The 22,869-nt window shown below is 37.6% G+C and overlaps 1 long non-coding RNA gene across 1 annotated transcript in view; it reads right to left on the bottom strand.

Annotated features, from left to right (window-relative positions):
- Positions 1-20,683, bottom strand: part of LOC138164781 (uncharacterized) — a 31,312-nt gene extending 10,629 nt beyond the window's left edge. Inside the window, exon 1 of the long non-coding RNA XR_011169175.1 lies at positions 20,493-20,683. This is a non-coding gene — a long non-coding RNA (uncharacterized lncRNA). The remainder of the gene's footprint in view (positions 1-20,492) is intronic.
- Positions 20,684-22,869: the final 2,186 nt, after the last annotated feature.

Genomic DNA, 22,869 nt, shown 5'->3' with positions numbered 1-22,869 from the left:
ATCTGTGCGTATCTGTGCATATCTGCGCGTATCTGCACGTATCTGTGCGTATCTGCACGTATCTGTGCATATCTGTGTGTATCTGTGTGCATATACAATCCTACTGCTTGCCTCCTTATCCCTAAGCCACCATTGCTGTCCTGCCCATCTTCACAAAATCAGTCACAACAACACTATTGGCTTTTAAACATCAAACATGACAACATTTATTCACTAGAAAGTAAAAGAGAGAATAAACAAAACACTCCAGCTTCCTTCCCCCACAAACTAAGTCATATTCTCCCACCAGTATACACAGGATCCATGGGGAAGAACGTGCACACACTTACAGAAACCTATCAGGAGACACATGAATGGGGCATCTCGCCCTCTGGACTGTCAGTCTTTGATATCCTTGGATCCTCCGGGAGCAATAAGGACCACATGGACCTACGTCTCTTCCAGCCACCCCCTTACCACTCTGCCATTGGGCAAAGCAGTTCTTTTCCTCTTAAACTGATGGAGGAGCACAAGCTGTTTTACCTTACGACCACTCTTAACAGGATGACAAGGAAATGTTGTGCTTTTTAGCCAAAGAAATATCAACACGGCATCTGCTTAATGATAAACAGTTCCCTTAAGTCAGGAAACTGTGATGCTGCTCGGGTTGGGTCTCTAAGTAATACAGACAAGCCCAACCAGCTCTTCTCTCAACAGGATTCTGCTTTCTCCAGCTTCTAGCAAAGCCAAGCTCTTCTCCTATAAGCAGCTCACAGTGAAACAGAAGCAAAAGCTGTATTTCCCATCTGATTCTCTCTCTCAAAGTGTAGCGAGAAGTAGATGGTAACCAGATACCCTAAGAGATTTCGCCTTGCTCAGCCTATAGCTAGTGTTAGAGAACAGTAAGCCCAGAGAGCTGCTTTCAGCTCTCCTCCACTAGGCCCAGCATCAAAGAGCCTTCTCAGGGGATCTAGCCGTCCTCCAGCTAATCAGCTTCTTCAAATCTGTGCTCTCCCAGCAGTGCAGCTGTGAAGCCTGTTGGTCGGAAGTCATTTCCCAGCTGGAAGCCTTCTCTGTCGCTGGTTTTTGGTGACTCACCCTTCTCAGATCGCACTTCTATTTCTAATTTGGGTTATCTCTCCCTATGGCTCCTTCTCTCCCTTCCTATATCTTCTTCCCACCGCTTTATCTCCAAATGTCTCCAATCACAGCTTTCTTATAGTCAATGACTCATCTTTACCACAATGCCATGCAGCCATCGTTGCTCTGTCACTGATTGCTGTGTTCAAACAGGTCCTCTCAGCATATTCAATTGAGGGCATTTCTCTCACGGCTCCTAGAAAGAGTCCACGTCTCTCTTCAGCAGTTATCTTTTCTATGTTTCTTTGCAAATTGATTTTTTTTTACCAATTTTCTTTACACAAAAGCTCTTTTCCTGCTCCTTTAAGCAAACTGTTCACATACAAAAGCAGCAGCACCTTATATATGTACATGTCGTTTACTAATTATAGTGTAATCTCTCTGAGGACAGGGACTAGTTTTTTTGTCTTTGCATTCCCAACACCTACCATAGTGCCTGTCATACAGTAAGTGTTTAATAAATGTTTCTTGATTCATTTATTGACCACGAGATAAAACACAGGCATGACTGGTTCTTGATCAGGGATGGAGTGAATCTAACAAGGGCCAGTTAAAATGTATTTACTTGGAACATTGGAAATCTTATCAAGAAGACTTTCAACTGAAATTGGAGGAGAAAGGAGAAAACTGCCCATTTATCTTCAAAGCTCAATCCCCCAGAGACTAGCATGCAAACATAGGAATAAGAGATTCCGGAGAAAAGACCGGTAATTTACAAATGACAAAATTCAAGAAGAAAGCCAGTAATAAAAACTATGGACTCAGATATAAAAGAATAAAGTACAGGTGTTTTTTTTAATTGGAGTTGTAGATTTTAATGCAAGGAGGTAAATTCAATCTCATTGAGGTTTTGGTAGAGCCAGACCTCATGAGGGGAATGAGATTGAGAAGGATATACTATATTTTAAAAGAACAGAATAAATGGAAGGGAGAGGGAAGTCAAGTAGCATTGCATACTGAGAAGATATACTCATGTGAGGAAATTCAGGAAACATAATGAGTAAGCATGGTGTAAAACAATCAGGAAGAATTAACAGTATAGAGATAATATTGTCCAGCATATATATTCTACAGACTGCATGGACAGAAGGAGGAAACAGAAAAAGTAGTTCAGGAAACAGATCCCAAACCTGTCACACAGCATGACAGAGTAGCTATGGGGAACTTCAATAATTTGGGCACCTGCTGGAGTTCCCTGCCTCTGTCAAAAGCAAAGAAGCTAATACATTTTTGACTTGCTTTAATGATAATTTCCCAATTAAAAAAGGATCAAGAATAAGGATAACTGAAATTTTGAGCCTTATTCCAATCCACAAAGAATTGATGAAAGAGAAATGATGGGAATTATGGGATGAAATGATCATTCCAAGAGTTCTTGATAGAAAAAAGAAAAGGGGGCATTTTTAAACAAATATCATGGATGTTGGGGGAGCAGATTACAGAGTTTAGAGAAAGGAGTAGGGGAATCATCTAGCTACCCTATTGTTTCCCTGTTAGCATGGAGGCCAACACCATCCTCTCAGTCTCTCAGGTTCATAGTCTATGAGTTATCCTGGATTCCTTCTCTCCTCTCTCTCTCTCTCTCTCTCTCTCTCTCTCTCTCTCTCTCTCTCTATTTATCTCTCTCTCTCACACACACACACACACACACACACACTCCAACAATGAGAAGATGGAAGGAAGAACAAATTAACAGGAAATAAATACAAAAAAGTCATGGGATTCTGTACAAATACTATGAATGACCTAAGGGTGTAACCAGAAAAACTCCATTTTCAGCTATGTTTGAGGCAAAAAGATTATCAAGGAAGGGCCAGACCCATAGAGGTGACAATATGAAGAACAGGAAGATGGCATAAGTGTCCTGTTTTCTCTTCAAGGAAGGATAGAACAAAACTGGCAAATAGAAAGTCAACACTCCGAAGGTGTGAAGAGATGGTGAGGGCATTGGGTGCTCCTAGTGACTTCATTCACTAGGCTGGGATCAATCACATGCCAGAAGACTAAAGGAGGTGGGAGCTCTGATGGCTCTCACTGATCTATGGTGGTGGGGGACGATTGTGAGTGGGGGAGGCATCATAGGTGGTGGACTAAAGATGCAATGACAATGAACAACCACAGACAGCCTAAACATTATCACATCATCCCTGAAATATTTAAAGGGAGGTCGTGGAGTACAGTAAATAGTCCATCTTGCCTCCGAAACATATTATCTGTGTGACCTTGGGCAGCTCACTTAACTTCTCAGCACCCCTCTAAAGGAATAAGCTACAGGAAAACTAACAAGGAAAAGGACAATAAGAGAGAAAAGAAGAGAAAAGGAAAACTTTGAGGTTTAAGTTAAAGGTCATAGGAGAATTTATGGCAAAATATAGGGGAAAAAAGTCACACAAGATAAATAAGTTTGTAGGTGCTGTGATCTATATCTGCAGAGAAAATTAAAAATGCCTTTAGACATCGGTGGTTATAAAGTAAACTGCACAGGGACTTTCCCATTTTTCTGCCAATAGGAGACTTGCCTACAATAAGTCCCTTCAACAGAATGAATTGAAAGCTTGGTGTTACATTACCAGGAACACCCTGAACCACTATCTGACCCTGGGATTTCCTATTTGCCACCATTTCTTGCCTCCAGTTTTAACCATCTGCCAGTGTTAATTAACCGTTCCCATGTTAGAGGTCCTCTGGTCCCATATTTTTGGAATCCTTTTCTCTGGGTTATTATCTCTAATAAAAGGGTGTTGCTATATCACAGTTCACCAGGAGATGGCCCCCTAACTAACACAAAATTTCCTCCACTTCTAAAAGCTTTATGTCACCAAAGTTTTCTGCTTTTCTAAATTGAGTCAATGACCCATTGCAAATTCTATAAACTCAAAATACAATATGCTTATTGAAAATGGGGGATATCTTTATCATGAAGTGCATACATTCTTGTTAAATGTGTTTGTGTATTTTGTTGTTATTGTTGCGTAATTATTTTCAGCTATGTACTACGGTACTCTTCCATGACCTCATTTGGGGTTTTCTTGGCAAAGATGCTGGAGTGGTTTACCATTTCCTTCTCTAGCTCATTTTACAGATGAGGAAACTGAGGCAAACAGGGTCAAGTAACATGCCCAGGGTAAAACAGCTAGGAAATGTCTGAGGCCGGATCTGACCTCAGGAAGATGACTTTAAGATGACTCTTATGAGTTTTAAGCTTTGTCCTAAAAATCTAGAGATTTATTTGATTTCTCCTCTCCCCCATATATTTCTCTCCTCTCTTTTCTCCACTTACTCAGCCTCTATTCCATCTCCATGTCCCTAACTACCTCCCTACTAAATTTCTACAATATTAAAACCCCACAAATGGTTTTCCAGTTTCCAGTCTATTTTCTCTCCAATCCATCTTCTCCTGATATTCCTAAAACATAAATCTCATCATGTTACCTTCCTACTCCAAAACCTTGGATGGGTTTCAATGGTTTCAAGGATAAAATACATATTCCTTATCAGGTGATTAAATCCATACCTAATCCACTCCCTCCCTCCCTTCCCAATCTGATTTCCTAGAATGTGCTTTGCTGATTGATTCTAGCCTGTTCTCCATACATTCCAGTCCATTTCATAAATCCCACATCCCACATACATCTTCTCTTCATTCCCCTCTCATCTCTGCTTCATAGAATCTTTAACTTCCTTCAACATAATAACTCAGGAACCACTCCCAACACAAAAACTTCCCTGATCCCCACAGTTATTAATGCTCTCTCCCACCTGAAATTACTTTGTATTATTTTACACACGATTTGTATTAACTTGATTGCAAACATATTCTGTCTCCTTAATAAACTGCAAGCTCCAGAGGGACAGGGACTTCCTTTTTTGTCTCTGAATCCCTAACACCTGGAACAGTTGTTCTCATCTGGCAGACAAAAAATGTGGAATTGAATATGAAGATTAAATTACTTAGATCTCATTTCTGGGACACTGCCCCCAAATAATGGCCCAAATCTCTCTATCTGGTGTATATCACTAGAATCTAGTGAGAAAGTCAAGGTGAGCTTTAAGTGAAGCCATGTGAACAAAAGAGCTTTGTCAGATGCAAAGTTCTGGGATGTGTTCCTTATTGTCCTTGAAAACATGTTTTATTTCTTTCCAAAATTCTCAGTATATCAGAATTACCACAACTTTTTCTTCCTATGTCCCAATTTTGGCAACAAAAATAAATGAGATAGACCCATGACAAGATACAAATCCATTCCTTTTAAAACAAGACTGGATAATATAGGAATGAATGAATATTTTCTCAATATGATAAATAATCTCTCTCTAAAAGAAAAAGCCAAAGGCAGCTGAGTGGCACAGTGACTAGGGCACTAGCCATGAAGTCAGGAGGACCTGAGTTCAAATCCAGCCTCAGACACGTGACACACTTACTAGCTGTGTGACCTTGGGCAAGTCACTTAATCCCAATTGCCTTGCCTTCCCCCTCTCCAAAAAAAAAAAAAAGAGCCAGAATGACATGCAATTGGGATAGAATAGAGGTCTTTCCAATGACATCAGGGAAAAGCAAGGATGTTCATTATCACAACTATTGCTTAATATAGTGCTAGATGGTAGGAAAAGAAAGAATAAAAGAAGGAAACAAAAAGAAACTGAGGTAATAAGCATTGGAACAGAGGGAGAACGTGATCACTTTTGCAGATGATATTATGACATGCTTAGAGAACCCTAGAGAACTAAAAATGAATTGAAACAATAACTTCAACAGATCCTAGCTGTTAGGATCAAAATAAAGGTAAACCGAGGCACAACGTTCCGAGAACTATTAATGTATTAACAAAGAGAAAATTTGCTAATAAACAGGGTCCCAGTCCCCTCAGAAAAGCTAAGCTCCTGAATCAATGGGACAGCTTTCTTTTATGGACAAAAGGAGGGACATCTAGAAGAGAAGGTAGAGTCGTAGATAGAGAAAACAGTATGATTGGTTGTAAAGCTTGGAGCATAATAAACATGAAGAACAATGATTGGCTGGAAATTGGGAATGAGAGGCTAGCGACAACTCTTCCTTCCATCCTGTGGCTACGAAATGTTCATTGTCTGAGGCATCCAGCTGTATCCTTCAAGGGTACAAATTTCTTCAAAGCAAGAATAGAACAGTGGTTAGCAGGAGAACTGAACTTCTAAATTGAACTCAGAGACGATGAGAGATTTACAGGAGAGCTGAATTTCCAAACTTAATTCTGAGACAAATGAAACATTACTTGGACAGTTACAAATATGTTTGCAGTGATAACTGGATGAAATCAATAAGTAGAATCAATTTTATTTTCCTGGTTCTCACAGCATATAACAGAAATATATCTAAATTATTAGCATTTCTACATATTATCAATGAAACCCAAAAGGAAAATATAGAAAGACAATGCCCATTTAAAATAACTACAGAAGGGAATTTACATATCAATAAACACACAGGAAGTGTGTGAATAAAACTATAGAATATTCTTTACATGAATAAGGACAGACCTAAATAATTAGAAAAATATCAACTATTCTGGGTAGGCTGAACCAATATAATTTAAATGATAATATTATTTAAATTAATTTTCTTAGTACTATAATAATCAAACTACCAAAAGATTGCCTTATAGAACCAGAAAAATAATAATAATGAAATTAATCTGGAGGAAGAAACGGTCAAAAGCCATAAGAGAAATCGATTTTTAAAAAGTGGGAAGGAAGGGGATTTAATAGTCCCAGATCTCAAACCATATTACAAAGCAATAACTATAAAAATGAAATAGTACTGGTTAAGAAATAGACAGGCTGATCAGTGGAATAGATTAGGTAAAAGTTATACAGAAACAAATGAGCATAAGTAGCATAGTGTCTGATAAACCCAAAGACCCCAGCTACTGTCATAAGAACTCACTCTCCACCAAAAACTTCACAAAAACTAGAAGGCAGTTGGGCAGAAACTAGAAACAAACCAACATTTCATGCATTTGGCAAGAAAAGTCCCAATTGGATACATGACTTAGACATAAATGGTGACATCATAAAGAAATTATGGAAGAGTTCACAATCAAACAAAAGGTAGGGAGGATGACAGAAGGTAAAATAGATAACTTTGATTACATAAAATTAAAAAATTTTGCAAAAACAAAACCAACGCAGCTAAAATTAGAAAAGAAACAGATGCCTGGGAAAAAAATCCTAGCAGTTTCTTTCACTGATAAAGATTTTATTTCTAACATATTTAAGAAATTGACTTGAGTCTATCTGAACAAGAATCATTCCCTAATTGATAAATGGTCAAAGGCTATATGAGTAGGCAGTTTTTAGAGAAAAAAATTCAAGCTATCAATAGCCATGTGAAAAAATGTTCCAAATCTCTAATAATTAGAGAAGTTAATCTGGCCTCAGACACTTTACTAGCCATGTGACTTTGGGCAAGTCACTTAACACCAATTGCCCTCCAAGAAAAAAAGCAAAAAAAATAATTAGAGAAATTTAAATTAAAACTACTCTGAGGTTCTACCTCACTCCTACTGGATTGGCAAAGTTGATTTTTAAAAAATGACAATGACAAATGTTGGAAGAGTTGTGGGAAAATGGACTCATTAGTGCACTGTTAGTGGGGCTATGAACTGGTTTCTCAAAAGAAATTTGTAAGTGTGCCTCCAAAGTTATTAAACTGGGCATCCTCTTTAAGTGGTGCCATCGCTAGATCGATACCACAAGGAAGGGGGAAGGGACCCTTGTTCACAAAAATATTTATAGCAGCTCTTTTTATGGGGGCAAAAACTAGAAACTAAGTGGTACCCTTAGTTACAATCTGATGATGGATGAACAAATTATGATATATGGATGTAATGGAACAGAATCATATCACAAGAAATTGTGAAGGGGAGAGTTTGAGAGAAACTTGGGAATACTTGTGGGAAGTGCTCCAGAATAAAATCAGTAGAACAAAGAGGGCAATTTATATAGTAACTACAACACTATAAAGACAAAGAACTTGGAAAGACTTAAGCACTCTGATCATCACAATGGCCAACCACAATTCCATATGACCAGTGATAAAACATACTCCCCATCTCTTGTCAGAGAGGTGATAGGAGTCAGGGTGCAGACTAAGGAATACGTTTTGTAGAAGTGACCAATGTGGGAATAAGTATTGCTTAACTAATGTATATTTCTTACAAGATTTTTGTTTTCCTTTTTTTAATGTGGAAGGGAAGGTTATAGGTGGAAGAGAGAGAAAACAGATTTCTTTATTAAAAATATATGTAATTTAAGAAAAAGAAAATATAATTAGATAGCCCAGCACAAATCCAACACCTGGATCCCCTTTCCTATTCTTATATGTATCATGAAAATAGTAATTAAAATAATATTAACAATAGCAAACATTTACATGATCCTTTGAGGTTTGCAAAATGTTTTTATAATAAACCCTATCTGATCTAGGTTGTGTATTATTATCCTCATTTCACAATTGAAGAAACTAAGACTCAGAAAAGTTAAAGGATGTAGCCTATGATCGCTTATCTAGTAAATTTCCAAGATAGGATCTAAAATCAGGTATCCTGAATCCACTTTTGGTACTCTAGGTTTTAATAAAAACTTATTTATTGAATTTTCTTATTAAGCATAATATATTAATTTTTGCTTCAAAATCCATCTAAGATAAGGGTTTTTAATGGAAATATGTTAATGTCATTTAAATTTAAAAATGATTTTATAATTGAATTTAACACAATTTTTTAATCTTACATATAACATATAATATGTGTGCATATGTATGTATGTATATATATACCTAAATGTGTGTATGTATGTGTATGCAGCTAGGTGGCTCAGTGAATAGAGCTCCAGTCCTGGAGTTAGGAAGACCTGAGTTCAAATCTGGTCCCACACTCTTATTAGCTATGTAACTCTGGGTAAGTCACTTAACTTTGTTTGCCTCAGTTTCCTCATCTGTAAAATGACCTGGAGAAGGAAATGGCAAATCACTCCAGTATCTCTACTAAGAAGAAGCCAAATGGGTCATGAAGAAACAGACACAACTGAAAAATCATTGAACAACAACTATATATATATATATTTCTGCACTTAAAAGCATTATTCTGAGCAGTCTACATATGCCATTTTCCAAGGGGTCCAGGGCATGCATACACACATACACACATATGCACATACACACATACACATATACACACATACACACACACGCACACACCATAGGTTAAGAAACCCTAATCTAGGGTATTCAACTAGTCATTTCTCTCTCCCTCCTTAAAAACAATGATCATACATATATGTCGCAGGCAAGTTTTTTTTTTAAAAAGGCAAAAGAAAAAAAAAATTTCCAGTGTAGTGTGACAGAAAAAGTATTAGATTTGGAGTCTGAAATCCTGGGTTAGGAATCTGGCTCTGTGTGACCTCAGACGAGCTAATGCAGAAAATGATGAGGTCTCACTTATCTCTCTAAGGTCCTTTCCAGATGTTAATCTATAATCCATATACCAGAATATTCATAGTAGTACCCTATGGGATAGAAAGAATTTGATTGGGGAAGGGCTTAAAAATTGTGTCATATGAATGTAATGGGATATGATTTTGAAGCATTTTTCTCTTGGAATACTTTCTCAATTCCCACTCAAATAAATAAAGTCAGTCCTCAGAAGGCAACTGCTTCTTATTCTCATGGTTCTATGTGAAACCCAGAGGGAGTCTTTCCTGAGCCCCCATCGGTGTGCTCCCATTGACTATCAGCCTGACTTTATTAGCATTCTACAAAAGTATTTACTGTTCAAGTATAGCAAGGACAGTTGTTACAGAAAAATCCTCCCAAACTGGGTAATGAACTCCCCTTTGGAATTCCCAAGGTCCCTGAGAAGAATGAGTTCAAACTTAGAGAACACATGTGGTCAAACAGTTAACTCTAATTCCTTTCAGCCCTTTGTGCAATCCACATGAAATGCCCCTTAGGTGCTGCTTTCTGCAGGGCTCTGAGGGTTGGTGCCTTTGTAGAGTCCTGAATCTGTCTTTCCTCAGTGTTTCTAATTTATTCTCAGTGTATCTCTTAGTTCCCAATGGAGACGCTGCCATCTGCCACTGCAACTCAAGGGACAGTGCCACTGGTTCTGATGAATATGGCCACTGACACCAGTAGAAGTCAGTGCCAGATAGCCTGAAGTTCACAAAGTTATCACCTGGTCAGTGTGGGGGTGGGGGTGGTGGAGGAAGTTAGGAGGAAAACTCCATCCTTCCTCCCTAAGGAAAATTTACTTTTGAGAGACTAACTGGCTGTTTTATCCAAAGCCCCCAAATCATGAAGGATTCTCTTTAAATGAACACAAGACATGTAGCGTCACCTACATTCATCAAAAGGCTCAGAGCCCCTACGGTCCTTTCAGTTCTGGCAAGGACTTCTTCATATCCTGCTTACTTTGGACTGATTGATCTGATCAAGATATATGAGGATGCTGGGGTGATTAATTAGAGTGGTAATGCCGTCTCACCCTTAAAAATGTACCAAAAAGAAGAATACGAGGGAAGAAAAGAGGGGAGTGGGAAGATCTTTAGGCACTGATTCTGAGAAACAGAAACAGAACCAGAGAATAATATCATTGTTCGGTCATGTCTGACTCCAAGTGACTCCAAGTGGGGTCTTGGCAAAGATACTGGAGTGGCTTCAGGAGTCTTCCAGACTCCAGGTCCAGCACTCTGTGCACTGTGGCGCCACCTAGCTGTCTCATAGAGAATAACATGTACAACTATAATCATATAAAGGGAAAAAATCACCAAAAAGAAGTTGAAACCTGAGTAATGGAAAAGTTCTAGAAATTGGAGAGGGGGGGGGGACAAAACAAACAAAACAAACTATACCTTCTCCCTTAATTAGGCTTTTGGAGGGGAATTTACCAGCAGAGGTGAGGGGGGCAATTAGAACAAAATAGTATGTGCATCATCAGACTAGGTTTTTGTATCAGATGTTTGGAGGATTTTTAAATTTTTTACTTGGTACTTCTGGAAAGGATGAGTAGGAAATTACTGTGATGTAAAACCAGAAGGAGTCAATAAAATAAAAAGACATCTTCAACTCCTTTTCCTTCTAAGTTAAAATATAGAGCTAAAATTTACTTTGGAAGGAACCCTGAGTATTCAAAGACTATCTTTAATGTCCTATCATTGTGAACAGGTTCTCTCTTCGGCACTTTGAGTACCAAACATTTCCCTCTTCATATTATCAAAAATGATCAAAATCAGAAAATAATGAAGTCATGTGTCTAGGATGCCAGATGGGGAGAGGGATACAAAGGACAATGTGGTTCCCGCCATCAAGTAGCTTTTAATATAGTTGATGAATAGATAAAATACTTATAATTTACTGCTCCTGTGTCCTTTCACCGTTGGTCTTTGCTATGTGGTTGCTTCCTCTGGGAAGCCCAATTGTCTCATGTGCCAATGGGTGAATGTAGCTCATTTATACACTCTATTCCTGTCCCACATCAGCATGTAGCTGCTGGCAGAGACTGTCATTTTGCCCTTTTATTCTCAATGTACAACGTGGTGCTTGGCACAAAATCATTGCTTAATAAATGCTTTGGGGATGGATTAGAAAGAACATAGCACTTAGAGCCAGAAGAGGCCTGGGTTTGAATACTGCCGCTAACACTTGTTTGTGTGATGTTGGGCAAGTCACTCACTTCTCTGAAACTCACTTTCCTTATTTGTAAAATGGGGATAAATAAATCCTGTTTTGCAAACCTCAAAATGTTACATAATTATGAGCTGCCATTATTACCATTTTCTTTTTTTTGTTTTGCCTTTTGGAGGGCAATCAGGGTTAAGTAACTTGCCCAAGGTTACACGGTTAGTTTTTTTGTGTGGGTGTTAAGTGTCTGAGGCCAGAGCCAAACTCGGGTCCTCCTGACTTCAGGGCCTGCACTTTACTCACTGTGCCACCTAGCCTCCCCCTATTATTACCATTTTCATGATTATTATTACTCTGCCCTTGGGGATTTTAACTGAGAAGATTAAAATTGATCCTCTAACACTTTCTTACTGAACCTATTCACAAGTAGTTGATTTTGTCCTGTGACTGCTTAAGTCATGATTCTTTGCCTCTGAACTTGGTTCAGAGTTCAGCTGCCTTGCAATGCCTTAAGTTTTAAATCCAGCTCTCCTGTCTCAAGGAATTTCACTGACCTTGGAGAATGTGGGAGAAATCAAGGGAGTTTGGGCCTGACATCTTTATTCCGCCGAGTATCCTTCAAGGATGTCTGATTGGCTGTCCAGAAGTCTGGGCCACTATCTCACACCTTCACTCAGACAATGAGTACTTCTTAGGCTCATGAGAGAAGGGAGATGGTTGCTAGCTCCCATGCCCTTTCTTCCCCGATATCATCAACCCTGCTCTGTTCTCTGTCTTATACTCCCCCAGACTCTTTATAAGGGGTATTGCCCTCTTGCTTGGGATCTTTGGCATTAATGGAGACAAGCCATGGACCCATTTATTGACAGGCAGCATGTTCCTGCTAACAAATGTAATCTTGCTGGACATATGTCTCAGTTTACCCTTTTGTTAGAATCTCAATCAAGACTGATGGTGGCAGCGATGAGATAGAGATATAAGCACTTTCCTTCCCACACACTTATCACAACCCCCCCCTATTCCATTGGGCCCACATGGAACAAATTTTCCACACAGGGAGAATTTATGTTAGGGACTCTGGGGGTAGATGAACTCCCTCCTTATTCACAACAGTTTCAGATCTTTTCCAGGCAAAAAGGATGAGTGTTGTATGATTTATGTCTGTTCTTAGTGTTTCTTTTTGTGTGCGCTGCAGATTTTGAATATGGACTTAATTGGCTACAGAGAGTTAAGGCATTGCCAAAATTTGACTTCTGTTGGGGGGGGGGGGGGAGGGGGATGGCACAACGTTCAGTGACTAAATCAAGTAAGGAAATATATAAAGACCATCAGTAGCATTTAATGAAATCATAATGGTCAAAGATACCTTTGAGCAGAGGCCATAACTGATCAGAAGTAACTATTTGGAAAGCTGGTGAGTACAGCCTCACCAGGAAGGAAATCATTAGGTCACTGTCTCTCAGAGAAGTATGTCTGTTTGTTGGTGTCTGTGTACCTACCGCTGTGTCTGTATATGGTATGTCTGCCCCATTTTATTAAGATTGCGGTTAGAAAATTGTGTACATGAAACATAGAAGGAAAAACCTCTCTGTGTTTTGTAAGCCAGATTTTGTTTGTTTGCTTTTTAATTCTTTAAGCCTTTCCAATGAGTCTTTCTTGCAGTCTGAGGATGCTTCATGGGATTTCAAAGGGAGAGAAAGAGAAGAATTTTTCCTTCTCAAACCACAGAAATTTATGGAAAGGGTGAGTGAATGAATCTGGGTGTCCTGTTTTGTATCTGTCTTGTGTCCTAGTTCATGTTAGAAGGTTGCAGCCTCTAAGATTGGAAATCACTGGCAATATTTAAAACCCAGGTGAATTTCCTGGACCAGTCCCTTCAAGGAAAATCCCTCCAAACAGGATTGGGAGATTACTTTTTAAAGTAATTGGGTTTAGCCTTCAATGAAGACCTTCATTTTTTTGGAGATGGTGGGAGGATGTACCAGTCATGTGTCCTAGACCGTGAAGGACTGAGGAAGTCCTATCTTCCAAACCAATGTGGGCCCTGAGTGGTTCCTTTTAATGTGGAGTTTTCCATAATTTTTTTGGAGAGTTGAGAAAATTATATTTTCTATTCTGTGAGATTTGGCAGTGACATATGGTACTTGGTACCCTAGTCAGAAAAGTCCTAAGGGGATGTGATATCAAAGAGCAAATTTAAAATTTTTTTAAATTAGTAATTGTGTATATGAGTCTTTTAGCTTGGGAAGCATAATAGTGCGGTCTCAGGCAACATCTGATAAGTCACCAGGGCTTGTAGTATAAAGCTACATGCTTGCAAATTCCATGTAGTTTTTTTTAGGTGAAGGTTGTCAGTGAGGCTTAAAAAACCTTCTCCAAACTGGAGGGGTGAGTTATTAGACAAGCAGGTAAAATATTTGGAAGTCTAGTAGCTGCAGCTTCACATTATCATTACTGCCTCATATACCTTTGAATGCTTTTGTGTGCTTGTCTGTAAATTTGTTCTGAGACTGTGTTCAGGTTTGTTTGTTTTTAATATAATGGGAGCTAAAACTAGCTATATTTACTTTTTAAAGGGATCTTTTCCTTGAGAATGAGTCTCTCTCTCTCTCTCTCTCTCTCTCTCTCTCTCTCTCTCTCTCTCTCTCTCTCTCTCTCTCTCTCTCTCTCTCTCTCTCTCTCTCCCCTCTCTCTTCCCTCTCTCTTCCACCCCCTAAGATTTCAGTCACAGTCTAAGGGAGAGACAAGAGAAATCTAGATAAGAGTCTCTGTTACATGGTCTTTTAAATTAATTAGAAACTAAATTTATGATTGAAATGTAAACTCACTACTATCCATCTCCAGATTTTTGTTTTAAATGTTTTTATAAATGTTGAAATATTATAATGAGTTTTGGATTTCATATTTTTTTTAGGATTTGTTTTAAGAAAAATAAAAGCACTTCTCTCCTGATGAAAGATTTATTGTTTTACAGCCAAGAAAGTCAGGTCATTTTTCTGATTAGAGAAAACTTGTTAAGGAGTAACAGCGAAGTAAAAAAAATAAAATGAAACAAACTGCATCTTCATGTGAATTGCGCATTTCAATGTTATTTGAATAAACTAAGTTTTTTATAAGCTGTTAAAAACTTCTAAATGCCAAGCCCATTTGAAAGGATTTTTGGTGCTTCCATGTACTGGTGAATAACAGAGTTGCCAATAATTCAACAGTTGTTACAGGCACATTAAAAGTCAATATTGCACCTTGAGGATAAAATTCTTTAATAAGTCATTAGTTTTGTTTAACAACTATGTGTGCTCAACTTTTAAAGGAGAAATTCAGTGAAGTAAAGATTAATTAATTTGGAAATGTGATCGATGATAACGCATTTACTGTGATTTTTATATGGCAGAAATTTCTCTAAGATTTGAAATGCAAACTCCTGAGATCTTATGAAATAAGGTTGGTGTTGTTGTTTTTTTTAAAGCAATCGGGGTTAAGTAACTTGCTCAAGGTTACATGGCCAGTTATTATTATTTTTGTGTGGATGCAAGTATAGGAGGCCAGAACCGATCCCAGGTCTTCCAACATTGGGGCCACCTGGCCACCCCTAAGCAATTGGGGTTAAGTAACTTGCTCAAGGTTATATGGCCAGTTATTTTGTGTGGGTGCTAAGTATCTGAGCCCGGAACTGAACCCAGGTGATTGTTGTTTTTTTTAAATGACAATGGTTTATCCTATTTATCCCAGCATATTTTGAGTTAACCTAACACTGAATTTAAGCAGATAAAGCCTTTTTGTCTTATGTGATTTCATTTGGCTTATGTAATATGTTACTATTTGTTAATTGGGTTTTTGATGAACTGTGTTTTGTGCTAATGACTTTCTAGACTTTGAGGATTATGGATTTAAAAGCCACTTGTGATAGTATGGAATGGAGTATAGAATGTTTTCTTGGTATGAAGGTGATTTTGAAATACATTTCACTGAATCAATATCATTTGATTTGTTTCATGTTTTAAATTCATGTATCATGTTTCTAAATTTTCTTGTATTGTGAATTCTGAGAAACCATTGTATAAAAGAAATGCTGTTAAGGGGACAGTAATTTTATGTTAATGGATATTTTAACTCCTTTTAATTTGAAAACTGTGGAATTACATATTAGGTTATTAGAGACTATTTCCATAGTGTTAAAACCCTATTAAGTATTTAATATATTTTAAAAAGAGAAGAAGGAACAGCGAAGTGGCATGGTGAATAGAGCACTGGCCCTGGAGTTAAGAGGACCTGAGTTCAAATTAGGCCTCACTTAACACTTACTAGCTGTGTGACTTTGGGCAAGTCACTTAACCCCAGCTGCCTTGCCTTCCCCCCTCAAAAAACAAACAAAAAAAAGACAAGAATTGTTCACTTTATGAAAAAGAAAAAGGAATGGAAGCAAGACCTTGACTGAAAAAAAAAAAAACACTTTATTTGCAAACCTGCTAGATTCAGCAAGATCATGAATTATTATCAGCCTTGTGAAAGGTGAGGTAAAGGGATCCTCCTTCCCCATTACAAACACTCCTTAAAAAAGCGGGGGAAATTTTTAATTGTCTTTATAGTATAGAAATGATCTGTGGTTATAATAAGTAGAAGTTATACTTGGAATGGTCTATACTGAAGTTACATCTTTAACCAGTTTATTCTTAATAGATTCCAGTATTAGAAATATTTTTGCTTTAAAGGGGTTAATAAGTTTCCATGTAGGCACTATTTTTATGAATTTCCAGAATGCGCTTACTTTATTAAATTCTAAGGACTGCCTTTTTGCTTCAGGATGAATTTTAAGCTATATTTGAGAAGGAGAAATGCTAGAAGGGGGAGATGCTAAATAAAATCTTTTGTGTGCTTTTTTAGAAGGCCTGACAACTTTTTATTTGCTAGCAACTATTGCAACAACTTGATAGTGTGGATAACCATTGTATTCAGCCCTCCTGTGGTAAGTGAGACTTTGCTGTTTGAAGTGAAACCTTCTGGGACCCTGAATTTTCTTTTTGAGTTTCATTTTTGGGTTTGTTGTGTCCTCGAACTGATGTTTCAGTGTTTCAAGAAAAAAAAATGCCCTTGGCTCAATGGGACTGACATCTGAGATGGCCAGTAGATACCTATCCTTGGGAATAAGGTTGGGAGGGAGACCTGGTGAAGGCTAAGATAGGGCCCTCTTAATTCAGTTTCCCATGTAAGAAATCTTCCCACCTGGTTAACGCTGAGCCTGGCTATGGGATCCTGCCATATACTTGGCTGCTTATGCTATTCTTACCTGAAATCCAGTGAAACAGGATACTTTACCCTGACTTACATATGCTCAGTCATTCTGTGCTCTTGAACTTGGGCCTGGAGGGCTGCATATATATGCAGTTATATATGCTGTTATAATCATATCCCTGCTTCTTCCTCTCATGGCCAATCTCTCTGTCCAGTTGTTATGGGAATGGGAATTTGAAGATCTTCCCGGCCTCTTAACAGACCTATTAACTCCTAGGGGGGAGTTTGAAGACCTCCCTTGCTTTGAAAGTAAACTCTGCCTCCTAACAGGCTGAATGTAATCACATGGAGCCTGTGATGGAGGGAATTTGCTGAAAGGAAACAGAGCCCACAGGAAGCTGATCAGAGTTAGAAGACGGTGGGGTAGAGAGAGGTGCTTGTTAAGGAGATAGAGAGTTTTGTGAGTAAATATTGCTCTTGTATTGGTTTGTGGGAAGGCTAAAGGATGGCCTGGTGCTCAGTATTATTATGGCTTCTGAATATCTTTGGTACTGTGATGGGATCGGCTTACTGGTTTTGGGATTCAGTTTTCTGGTGTCTAAATAAATGCTTCAGTTCTATCCTCTATCTGGAGACTTTGGTATATTTTGCAATCAAATGTCATGCAATACTTATAGTCACAGTGATTGTGGGAGCTGTAAATATTGCATTGGCGCTACATTGGGGCAAGGTAAACTGTGATTTTATGATGAATTTTGTTGCTGCAATTCCTTAACACCTCTTACTGTTTTCAGTCTGAGACTATAGTCAATACCATATCTAGAATAACTAAGTAAAATAGTATTTGGCCTGTCATCTGCCTATATATGGCCATCTATGTTTTTATGTTGGAAAAAGTCCTTAAGGTTTTCATAGAACAACTAAACTATGTATAATAATTCATGGGACCAAAATATGACTGCTAATTATATCACAATGATATCAGAAACACCTTCAGATTTGTTTTAAAGAAAAGAATTTCAGCACAGTCAGTTTTCTTAAAAAGAGAGTAACTTGTGAAATATCTTGTGTTACCTCAAAGGCAAAGTCAATTTGATTTGGGTTTATTATTTAATTGGAATTAAAACCTTTTTTGGTAGAGCATGTCCTATGTTACAAGCATGCTTCACTATAGACAACTTATTTGATATGCACTGTTTTAAAATTAATCACTTAGTGAATTTACACATTTTATCCCAGGACTTTTTGTTATAATTGGAGTTATTAACCTTTAAGTAAATTTATTTGTGTATTAGAGGTCATCTTCTTATAAAAAGTGTTGCTACCTGTGTTTTCCTGTAAGGATCAGATCCTTATCAGTCTCTATTTCTCCAAAGGGGGAACTGAAATTGAATTGAATTGAAACAAATTGCAATTAAGAGGTATTTAAAGTTGGAGTCCTAAATCATTAATTGTTAAAGTAAAAAATTGAGTAAATTTTTTGAGAAAACAACAAGATCAAATATATATGCAATTTGGAAGGTTTTAAGAGTTTTACCTTTTTATTTAAAATTAGCTTTTGATTTTTCAGTCTGTATTTTAATTTCTTAAATATATCAATGTAAAACTTGGCTAACTTACATCATAGAAAGTTAAATGATAATGGAGTCAATGCTAATTTAGAAAACCACTCAACCCTAGTTTATATGTTTATTTGGTAAAAATTAAATCTTTAACCAGAAGGACTCATTTACAAGTCAGATTGTCATAGAATTTTTTTTTAAGATTCTTCCTCTAGCCTGTTGCTAGCTGTGTTTATATCAAGTACAAAGTTTAGATAAAGATAGAAACAGCAAGGGGTATTTAAAACTGAAATTCTCTGAAGTTTCCAGAGAATTAGGTTCTTATTTAGTGTTATCAGAACCATAAGGTTTGAACTGGTTTGAACTAATTATTGGAGAAATAATGTTTAAGAGGCTGTACTAAGTTGTGTTGAGATCTGTTTTGTGATTTTAGCAATAACATTTAAGGATCTAAAAGCAATATGGAACCAGAGGAACAAATCTAGCAAAGAGGAAGCCACTTCAGAGCTGCCCTGAGGACCTGGAGAACATATAAGAACTTATGAGAACTTACAGGACCTGATGACTACATGGCATGTCCGAGATTCAAAATGACATTGGGTGTGGGTTACTGGGATACTAGGAGACTTGATGTTAGTTAATGCTAATGATCATCAGAGGTTCCCAAACTCATTTGACCTACCTCCTCCTTTTAAAAAATTACTCAGTGCCCCCTGTAATTATTTCTTTAACCCTTTAATGCTTTTAAAAATTTACATCATTCCAAAAAATATAATTTTTTTTAAATGATTCCTCTTAAATTTAATAATTTATTGCAAATTTATGATTTTTCCTGCATTGAAATTTCAATGATGCAATATTATGACCAAATGGTATCATATTGTAAACAAGTCATTACACACACATATTCCTGATGATACATGCTGGACTTCTGGACAATGCATGATGCTCCTTGGCTTGTCAACACTTGCTTGTTAAGACCTGTTAACAACCTTGACCACTGATCTGTTGCAACTTGTATTTTGTGTGCTTACTCCATTACACAACAGATGAAACATGTGAACATTTTTTCAAAATGTTCTTATCTTCTCTTTTTTCCCTATGCTTCCACTGCCCCCTTATTTTTATGTAACACCCACCCATCACACCCAAGACTACTACCTCTCACCCCCTGGATCTTTCCAGCACCCCCAGGTGATAGTAGAGCCCACTTCATCTTTGTATTTCTTTGACTTTCTGCTTCACAAGCATCTATGGTTGCAGAGTATTCTCAGTTATCTTGGAGACATGGAAATCTCCCTTCCAAATTCAGTCCATTGTTTTAGATATTTTTACTATGACTTGTGCTATCATTAATCAGTCTTGTTATTCTTTTTCAACTTTGCATTAAAGCCTGTTCAGAATTTCCATCTGATAAATTTGTGTTTGTGTGTCCTACTGTTTCTAAAGATTGTGTTAAAGATCTTATGGATTGAATTGTAGATAAGTTATCAATAAGAGACATGTTTATCTCTCATGATCAAATGGTGGGAATTGAGAAGATTAAAATTGATCCTGTATCATTTTCTTATTTATCTTATTCACAAGTAATTGATTTTGACCTATAACTGCTTAAGTTATGATTCTTTGTCTCTGAACTTGGTTCAGAGTTCAGCTGGCCTGTGTAGCAGCAAGCACCCCAGCATCCCCAGGGTGGCTGCCAACACAGGTTCTTGGATCTGCTTTGCTAAAGGAAAGCAACTCAAAATGGGTTAACTATCTTTCTTTAATCAACCAAACATATCATTCATCTATTTCAGGGGAAAAAGGTCAGCACCCCAAACTTCAGTGTTATACAGAGGTTACGAGCATAAGTTACAAGGACATTTCAGCAGACAGGCTTCCAAATTGTCCAACCATTACATATATCCATATCTAATTCCACTTACCAGAGAGGGAAGCATCAACATCTGGGTTTTCAAAGCCAGGGGGCTCTCAACAAAGGCTGCTCAGAGTCTCCTCTGGTCAAATCACACAACATTTCTCAAAGTGAGCCCCAAAGCAAAGCCTCACACCAGGGCTTATTAGCCTTCTCCTGGCTCAGAGAATGTAACAACCTTCTTGATGCACTGCTCAATCACAAAGTATCTCTTGAAAAAACAAGCATCCTACTCCAGGTGCACTTAAGCCTAGGGGCAGGGAAGATCTTAAAAATGTACATTCCCATTACAACCTGTAATGCATTAAGTTTATAAATCTAACTCTCCTGTCTCAAAGTATTTAACTCACCTTGGAGAATGTGGGAGTTTGGGCCTGCTAGCTTTATTCCACCAAATATCCTTCAAGGATATCTGGGTGACTATCCAGAAGTCCAGGTCATTATCTCACACTTAAACTAGACAAGAATTTCTTACTTTCATGAGAGAAGGGAGTGGGGGTTCATAGCTAGCCCCCATTACCAAACTTCTTTTTGTTTTTTTTTAAATGTAGCATTTTATTTTTCCTCAGTTGAATGTAAAAATTATTTTTAACATCTCTTTTTAAAACTTTTGAGTTTAAAATTCTCTCCCTTCCTCCCTCCCTGCCACACATTGAGAAGGAAAGCAATTCAATATAAGGTTATACCAGTCATTACCAAACTTCCAACCAATCATATTACCCTTTCTTCCATGATGTCTCTGTCATCTGTCCTGCTCTGTTCTTTGTCCTGTGCTCCCCCAAACTCTACATAAGGGGGATTGTCCTCTTGTTTGGGGTCTTTGGCATTAATGGAGGCAAACCATAGGCCCCTTTATTGATAGGCAGCATGCCCCTGCTAATAAATGTTATCTTGTGTAGACACCTGCCTCAGTTTGCCACTTTGTTAAGATACAACTTAGGTTGGCAGTAGGACAATATTTTGTTGTTGTTTTCTTTTTCCTTTATTCTTGAAGAGGATCAAAACATTAAGAAGGTGATGCCATAGCTTACAAGTGAATTGTGTTTAAGTGAGGAGAGCTGTGCAAGGTCTCTAGCTTCATTTTCTCCTCCAGAGCCATCTGGGTCCAGTGGTGAGATACAGATTGGGATGACTGGTGATGGCCCCCAAGATGGACTGTATTTTAGCTCAAAAGGAAAAACTAATGCTAATTATTTCCAGTACTTTGATGCCCCATGAGAAGGATCTTGGGGCCTTCCCACACATATAGAATCATATTCAGAGGCACAGTCTAATATAAGTGAGCCATTAGTTGTCATTTTCAATGCTCATCTTTCACCCTCAATGTTCTACATGCAGAAAATGTCCTTGACCACAAATATCTTATAGCATGAAACAATGAGAAAGTTCAATAAACTAGCCTATTTTAAGAAATGTTGATCAGGCCCCCACTAAATTACATATGCCTGACTTTTTAATATCATGTACATAAAAAAGTCTAATCCATTCCCTGATTCAAGAAAGCATCAATGAAGGAAAATGGTCTTAAGTTGGTAGCTGGTATAGACAGGTTTTTGGCCCATTCTCTCTTCCCTATAACTTCTATTCTTACTCTTTTGAGACTTAACATGAGCCTCCTCATTTTCTTCATCTTGTTACTGATGGTCCATTTAATTCTGCCTCATACAATCTCCTTTTTGTTTTACTTTCAAAGTTATTTCAGGAAAATTGTCTTCCTTTTCTCTTTTTCCATTCCATCTTTGAACCAAAAAAAAAAAAACCCAAGCTTTAAATATGGCAAATAAGTTTAATTCTAGAGCTTGTGATTTACCTTTATCAAAGAAAAGGAATGTTATAAATTATGAAGTGAAATAAAATTTAAAGATGAATATTATCAATCTTTAAAGTTGTTGAAAGTACCTCGAAGACTTTCTAGTCACCATCAGTTTTCTCATTCTTTTCTAATTAAATGTGAGTAGCTTAAATATTATCATTGTTGGTGAGATGGATAGATAGAATCATGAACACAAATTTGGACAGACTCCAAGAAATAGGAGAGAAGGGCCTGGAGTGCTATGGTCTTTGGGATCAAAAAGAGTAGGAAACAGCTGACTCAACAACAACTGAATGACTATCATTTCATTAAGAATCATATTCAAAGGAAACTAGAATTGTATTCTCACTCAATGGACCCTAACTTCTTAAAGGTAACAGGAAATAGAACATAAAAAATAAAATTCTCTAACATCTCTGGAAGAAAATGCTTTGTCAAATATCCATAGGGCTGTGGACTGAATTGATGATTTCATGAGTAAAGGAAGCTCCCACATGAAGAAACTCTCTCTACCGATGTAGATCTATACCTTCCCTGAAACTTGAGTCCCAAGAGTCGCCTGGGGCCCTGAGAG

The sequence above is a fragment of the Petaurus breviceps genome, unplaced genomic scaffold (genome assembly GCF_028583685.1).
Source record: "Petaurus breviceps papuanus isolate PSGF00001 unplaced genomic scaffold, PetGlider_PUasm1.0 207, whole genome shotgun sequence".
In the NCBI taxonomy this organism is placed as follows: Eukaryota; Metazoa; Chordata; class Mammalia; order Diprotodontia; family Petauridae; genus Petaurus; species Petaurus breviceps.
The sequence above is the reverse complement of the archived record's forward strand: the minus strand, read 5'-3'. Positions and strand labels throughout refer to the sequence as shown.